An 8542-nucleotide genomic window follows, 5' to 3' on the forward strand; every position below is an offset into this window, starting at 1 on the left:
TCAATAAATTCAGTTACAGGCATTTCTTCAGCAGCAGGAACCGAAGTACCAGCGTCCCGATCCAAACTGGATACTCGCCGGAGGCGTCTCCTTTTCTTTTTCTTCTCATCAGCAGAAGGATCAGGCTGATTGGCTCGGCAAGGGCGCCTCGGGCGAGTACTGGCAGGCTTCTGAGTATCCAAAGTTGTATCAGCCTCTGGGAGGGGCGCCACTATCGATGCCCCAGCAGGAGCAGCGTCAGAAGAGTCCTCAGCCAGCAAATCAAGCATAGCGCTTATCTCTGCATCACTAGGGTTCAGGGGCACCTCAAAATGGACCTGCCGTTCATCATCAGGAATCTCCCCGAGAGAGGCAACCAAGGCACTAACTTCTTCAGCAGAGGGCCGCACTCTAAGGCCCAAACTGCCATCAGTGACAGGAGGATTCGACACAAAAAGGGTGAAGGCTTTGGGGGGAGGCAGGTTCCAGGCCGAGTATGCCACTGGGGCACCAACATTTGACACCTTGCCTCTAAGGATCATCTCAAGTCGGTTCACCAAGTCTGCAGAGGGAATTCTTCTGTTGGTAACCCGAGTTGAGTCGGCTAGGCCTCGATACAGGTAAGCCGGGTACGCCCTGTCTTTCAACGGATGAATATTCTTGAAGACAAAATCAACAACAACAACTTCAGCAGTCAGACCCCTCTCTTTCAGCAATCCAACTTCAGCCAGCAAAGCACCTGCCTCAGCTACCTCCTGATCTGTGGGAGACTCGGTCCAGCTTGGAGTGCGAACATCCGGCTGTCTTCCCGACCGGGGGGGGAGAGAATTTCCATAATTCTCAACTATGAACCACTCCAAGCGCCATCCCTTGATACTGTCTTTGAGAGGGATTTCGAGATACTCAGTCTTCCTCCCGCGGCGCATCTCCAAGCTAGCACCCCCAACCAACTGATGTTGTCCCCCGGCCATCCCAGGGCGACAGTGATACAAGTACTTCCACAATCCGAAATGTGGCAGCACGCCAAGAAAGGCTTCGCATAAATGAACGAAAATGGGGATTTGCAGGATAGAATTGGGATTCAGATGGGTCAAGTTAAGATGGTAGAAATCAAGGAGGCCGCGGAAAAAGGGAGAAATGGGAAGGCCAAGGCCGCGGAGAAGGAAAGGAGCATAAATCACGGACTCATGGGTATCCTCAGTTGGGACAGTAACCCCATGGCAAATCCGCCAAGAGCAGAGTTCCCTTGGAGGAAGAACCCCGATGGACACGAGGTGGAGAAGATCGGGCTCAGAAATGACGGACATGTGGTTACCTGCGAAAGGCAACTGGCTGTTGGGGTCGATTGGAGGAATCACCACGGCAGCTGAACTCGAGGTTTTCCTCTTGGGCGCCATCTCGATTCTACCGGCGAGCAGAGTAGGAGGCGAATTGCGGAGAGGATTCAGAAGCAAGAAAACAAGAACTAGGGCACGGAAAGCAGAGGCGGCTAAAAGCGCAGCACTTACGGGATATTCCCGAGCCAGATACCGTTTCAAAAAGCGCCCAGTCAACACCCGACGGTTATTTCCAAAACGCCGGCGTGCCACGTCATCACCCGGCAGTTATTTCCAAAAACACCGGTGCGCCACATCATCACTCGGCTATTATCCTCAAAGTGGCCCACGTAGCCCGCTATCGCTCGGCGTTACCTCTAAAACGCCGACGTCGTCTTCAAGTCGCTCGGCATTACCTCTAAAATGCTGACGTCGCCCTCAAGTCGCTCGGCAGTTGACTCTAAAACTCCGACATCGTGTTCAGTCGCTTGGCATTACCTCTAAAATGCTGACGTCGCCCTCAAGTCGCTCGGCAGTTGACTCTAAAACTCCGACATCGTGCTCAGTCGCTCGGCGTTACCTCTAAAACGCCGACGTCGCCTTCAAGTTACTCGGCAGTTATCTCTAAAACTCTGACATCGTGTTCAGTCGCCCGGCGTTACCTCTAAGACGCCGACGTCGTCTTCAAGTTACTCGACAGTTATCTCTAAAACTCTGACATCATCTACAAGTCGCTCGGCAGCTACTTCTAAAAGCATCAGTATGATTCCCGAGTTATTCACTTACTATTTCAAAGGAATCAACTTCACGAAAAAGGCGGGAAGAGGAATGATTCAAGAACTTTGAGTTATGAAAATCGACGAGCAATCATCATAGAGAAACCAACATCATTTTCATTAAAGGGAAGATAACATACTTACAAATCAACTCATTATGAGTTGATACTTCCCTACTACTGCTACATTACATTATACTACTACTACACTACACTATACTACTCTACACTACTAAATACCACTACGTTATTCTAACTATACTATACTAACATCTAAATGACCAGTGGCATCTAGCCACTGGCCCTGTTGCTGCCGCCGCCGCTGCCGCCCCTGTTGCTGCCCCTGCTGCTGCCGCCACCGCCGCTGCCGCCCCTGCTGCCGCCGCCGTCACCGTCCTTGCTGCCGCTGCTGCCGCCCCTGCCGCTGCCGTCACCGCCGCCACCGCCTTCGTCGTCGTCGTCGTCGTCGTCGCCGTCCTCGTCCTCGCCGCCACCGTCCGAGTCCTCCTCATCCGAGGAGTACTCCGACTCATCCGAGCCCTCGAGCCCGGAGCGCTCGACGGCCTGGATGTACGTCCAGACCTCCGCCGCGAGCCCCTGGGAGTCGTCTGAGTCGTCAGACGACTCACGCAGGGGGATGGGAGCCGGAGACCCCTCAGACTCAGAGGAGAACTCCTCCTCTGAGTATTCCAAGTCACCAAAATCCTCCGATGGAGGAGTTGGCTCACGCTTGCGCTTGTTGTTCTTACCCATCGTGGAAGCGAAAGGGAGAGAAGAAAAGCAAGCAACAGAGAACAGCAAGAGATGTGGAAAAGCCGGAGAGGCAACGACATTATTTATAGAAGGAGAAGGCAACCGCTCACCTCCAACCGCGGTCACTGAACAGTCGCAAAGCATTCAATAAGCACTTCAACCCGTCTGAAGACACGTCAGGCGGCTGACGTCGTTTCACGCAACACAACACCCATTGGGAATCCAGTCAACAGCGCGGAGGATATGATTACACCCGCCGTCACATCACATTACTACTCAGAAGCAGCCAGCTAAAACACTCAGCGTACCAAGCCGTCCCTTGCCCACACCCATTGGGGGGGACACCCAGGAATTATCAGTATATTTTTCAAAACGGTCACATCTGTGCAGGGCATGCAGTGAATACCTCAAGACAAAAATGAGATATCAGTAAGGATTAGAGGAAAGCCAAATATAGCCAGTGAAGTACAAAATATGGCCGACAGAAGCGACGTGAAGACTAGACAGAGAACGTCCATCAAATGTCCAATCAGCCGCAGAGCAAATAAATTACACCACCTAGCAAGATATGGATGGATTGCGAACTCGGCTGCAAAAGACAAAATACATGCTGACCTCTGAAGCGCAATATTGATGACATAATGCTGACCTCCAAAGCATAATGCGGATGGCATCATGCCGATTTTTACAAGCAGAAAGGATAATCTTCGGCAAAAAGACACAAAAGGAAGACCTTCGAATGGATTATCCTCAAAAATCCACTTGAAGGTCGGGGGCTACACCCATTGGGTGCACCTTCGGTGCACCCCATGGATCATCATTCCAAGCCAAGATAGTGCCGACTTCTAAGGCATGGGACAAGATTAAAGACAAGGCTGGCCCTCAACCAAAACGCTGGAGTAAAAATGGAAATAATTTCTAGTGAAGACCTTCGAGTAGATTATTTTCTAAAATCTACTCGAAGCTCAGGGGCTACACCCATTGGGTGCACCTCCGGTGCACCCAATGAAGCTCAGGGTCCTACAAAACGAAATGCCGACCTCTAAGACACCAGCACGAAACAAAGCTTCGGTTTACGAGTGATCAAAGCAGGAGGAGACAATAAGAAGTCGTTTTCTTCAAATCGCCTGCAAACTGGACCTGAGATCTTTGGGCTGATTACCTCTAAATTAACCCAAAGATCGGGGGCTTGTGGGGGACAAATATCCCCCGGGTCCACTAAAAGAGTAAAAGACCTCACGAAAGGCCCAAGGGCCCAATAAATCGTAAGGTCATTCTTTCATGGGCCTGGGGAGGGACAATTAGCAAAGCAGATCGACATGAGGCCGGATTGATGCCAGCCCGGACGGCCCACAACGTCGAGCGAGCGACCACAACAGAGATCTGACTTTCCCGCGCTGGAGCCCCCATGCAACGGAGCCATGCGAGGATAGGTCGGCAGAACTACATGGAGATAAACTCAAATAGTTCACTATCTTTTAGCTACACATTGTTATCATATCCACGTGTATTGCCCCACAGTCGAGTATATAAGGCCTAGGGGGCACCACTTCAGAACGATCGACCCTATTACTTAGCCACCCACTTCAACTCTCTGCATTCTCAATTCAGGGAGCTCTCTTGTAACCTCATTCACCCAGCATACTCACCAGGACGTAGGGTGTTACGCATCTCTAAGCGGCCCGAACCTGTAAACATTGTCCACTGTCCCCCGTGCAACCGGCACGAACCATTTTGCTACAGTCGTCGACACCGTCCTACTCCTAAAAACACCTTGAGGGGCAACCCCGGGTGTGCGGTCGGACCCAAAACACCGACAGTACTATTCCTCTATTTATAGTCATGGGGTACAACTTAGCATGAAATTACAAATGTGCCCTCGAACCTTATACATGGTAACTATGAATATCATGAGGGCAATTTTGTACTTCTCCATCTATATATCTTGCTGGTCAAGTCTTCCACAACCTTTATCTTCATATTTGCTTCGTGCGCCGGATTGCATGAGCAACTCTATTTTTACCTAAATACTTATGATGTAAACTACCAGAGAAAAATATAAGACTAAGGTAAAAATGTGATGAAATACACCTCACCCCATGTCCCATGAAAAAGACCATATATTCCAAGAAATTTTACAACCCCTTCCCTACGAGCAACGTTAACCAACTTAAAAAATGATTGCTCTTGCGCAAAGAATAAGATGGAAAAATTAGGAAATCTGTTGCTTGTCATTTTCAAAAGTAGTAGTAGTGGGAAGCACCACTAAGCCGCCAAACTTTAGAAAATCACCATAAATTAACAAGTAGGTATCCTTGGCTAAAAATTTGCATAAAGTCATATTATTGCACCTAGATACCAGCAAAAATAAACCTTAGGGTAAAGTCTACTGCTAGAGGAGGGTTGAAGTTCAAAGCAACCCCTCTGCCCTAAACTTTAATATTTTTGTGTAGAGAAAACCATTCTCATTTTAAGCATTAATTTTTAGACCGAATTATACAAACTAGTGAGAAGCCACTGTAATTTTTACAGAATTTTTTTGTAAATTTCTAAATCAGTGTTGTAGTTCAAAGCCACTCTAAAATCCCAAGTAGGAAGAGGGAAAGAAAGGATTAATGAAGTACTAAATTAATCCATAAATAACTCCAGCCAAGAACCGTATTAAGTCTTCACTAATACATTGAAGGATTGTTAAGTACAACCTTAATCCAACTTACTAGACTGGCCACACCTACTTCTAATTACCAAGTATACCCCTAAAATCTTAAATAAGGGAACTAAGTAGGGATGACAGCGGGTCGGGTAAAGTGCGGGTAAGCCATTTATCGGCCCGCCAACATATCCACGCCTCTAGTGCTTACCCGTGCCCGCGAGAGCTTGCGGGTAAAATTTTTGACCTGTGCCCGTACCCGCAGGATATCCGCGGATATCGGCAACCCGTTACCCGCCAGAAAATATCATACGAGTATGTGGTCATGTTCATTTCACCAAGAACATCAACAAATTGACAGACATAATATAATGGCAAGGAACATAGTTCAAACTTGGCGCCAGAAAATACCATACTGAGGGATTTAGGGATTGATGAATCGAGGGCGACTAGGCTGTGGCCTGTGGGCCGGTGGCATGGAGATATTTTGATGGGCTAGTAAATTAAGCGGGTAACGGGTAATACCCGCGGGCGAAATTTTATATCCGTCAATTACCTGCGGGTGAGAAGTGTTGCCCGTATCCTTACCCGTGGGCAAGATTTCTTACCCGTATCCGTGCCCATCGGGTACGAAACCCGCGGATACCCGTGCCCGTGGCAGAATTGCCATCCCTAGAACTAAGACCTGTCCTGCTAACTTGAGTACTTCAGCTTGCATTTCAATTATTAAATTTACATACCATAGCATACATGTATCTTATTCATTGCATTCATTTAGATTTAAACCTCGCTGACAGAGAGTACGTGCTCATCCCCGAGCAAGGAGTTCCCAAGAGGTAGTCCAGGAGCCAGCTCCTGAGCCTACCACCGAGGATCTCCCCGCAGCCCCAGCTTTTGAAGGCAAGCCCCGGTTTTATGCATAACCGTTTATATATGCTACTTTACTACACTTAATATTTGTAGGTTTGTAATGTGCACTTAAGTGTAGGATTTGCCTGAAACCCTAGTTGCATAAACTCAAGATTCCTTTGTGAGATGGATACTAGTATGCTAGGTCGAGTAGCTGCTTTGCTAATTAGGGATCTCGGTTGAAGTGGAGCGATTTTTCTAGCACTCGCGCGAGGTTAGGAATTGATTGTATTCATCTTGATAACGGGATCTATGATGTTCTATGGACTTGGATCCAGGGTGGATGCCTTGTCTATAAGACGGAAATGGAGTTAAGGATTGATGTGTGGATACCTGAGTCAAGCGTTTGAATGTACTAGACACATGTCGAGAAATATGGTAACCGATAAGCCTAGTACCTGATTGAACCTGCCCGCAGACTTTACTCCTCACTCGACCTGATACGCGGTCTCCCATGCTAGCTATGGTGGATACATGTGCGACCATTGCATGGCGGCAGTCGAGGACAATTGGAGCTGTTGGGGACTTGTTCTCAAGTACTAAGAGTTAAGAACAAGGCAACACAAAGAATGTTAAACGATAAAGTCCTTCGTCCTTTGAAACATTATTTCCCTTAGGATATAACGATCTTCGGACGAAGGTCATGAAAGACGAACCTTCATCGTTACAATATACATTAAATGAAATACGAAGCATATGAAACATAAAAGATAGCATGAATAATCATATAACATCATCCATTTAACTTTATTATATCATCATAGAAAAATAAAGACAATATCGAATTATAAATGTACCTTCGGCTTGGAAGGAGATGAAAATACAAGTGTGACGCAAAAGCAAATGCCAAGTCAGCCTGAACAGTACGGGAGTACTGTTCATCTATTTATAGACGTGGGACGCAGCCCATGTAAAATTACATTCATGTCCACTACATTTGCTAATGACTTATGAGGATCTGTCAAAGCCTAAGTAGTCTTTTCATCTTTAAGTCGGTTTCCCTTTCTGCCACTATGCCGAAGCTCCCCTGCGCATAGCTTCGGCTATGCACCATCCCTCGTACGTCTTGGTGATCAGCCCGTCCTTCATCTCAATCCTCCTTCGTCTAGCTTAAACTTCGTCCTGATCGTACTTCATGTTCATAATCTGGGTCCGAAGATATCTGTTCATACATTTCACTTGGAAGATATTGTCAAATCATGTTTTTGAGGACCTTCGGAGGACGAAGGCCCCCAACAGTAGCCCCTCGCAATATTAATTTATTAATGATAAATTTAGATTGCGATATGGACGAAGGCCTTAAGCCGAAGGTCCGAAAAAACACCTTCCCTTTGCTAGAATAGCAACATTCACTGACAAGTGGGTCTTTCACCTTTCAACGCACTGGGCGTATAAATAAGATCATACCACAAACTCATTTTGGTACACACACTTGCCATCTGCCCCTGCTTACTCAATTTTATCTCTTGCGCGCAAAAATTTACTGAGCTTTTAGTTTTGAAGCTTCGGCATTGAAAACAGTTTTTAGCATTTCCGAAGATGTCTGAAGACAAAAAGGCCGGTCCCGAGATGAAGCTGAGTCTCTCTGAAGAGAAGAACCTGGGGTTCCTTATAGCGATGGCGGAGACCAATACGGAAAAAATTACCAAGGAGATACTGGAAGGCTTGTCTGAAGATACTGGTGACAGTGACAGTTATGATGTAGAAAGCGGTGGGGAAGAGTCCGAAGATCGGCCATGGCGGCCAAGTCACGCGGTTTTCGGGAAAACCACCATTAAGCAGAGTCATATTGATAATATGAGGGGCCGATATTTTCAAGATATATCTATTGTGAGAGCTGATGCTGGAGAAAAAACTTCTCCCACCCCCGAAGAAGATGAAGTCGTAATCTTCCGAAGCTTTCTCAAGGCTGGGCTTCGATTCCCCCTGAGCAACTTTGTTGTTGAAGTTCTGAAAACATTTCAAATCTACCTTCATCAAATTACTCCCGAAGCTATCATAAGAATGGGGATGTTTGTCTGGGCTGCGAGAAGCCAAGGTTTAGAACCAAATGCCAAAAGCTTTTGCAACATTCATGAGTTGTTATATGAGACGAAGCCCTGGGGGAAAGAACAATATCACAACAACTTTGGGTGTTACAGCTTCGTTGCCCGCTCCGGG

The sequence above is a fragment of the Zea mays genome, chromosome 1 (assembly GCF_902167145.1).
Source record: "Zea mays cultivar B73 chromosome 1, Zm-B73-REFERENCE-NAM-5.0, whole genome shotgun sequence".
Lineage (NCBI taxonomy): Eukaryota > Viridiplantae > Streptophyta > Magnoliopsida > Poales > Poaceae > Zea > Zea mays.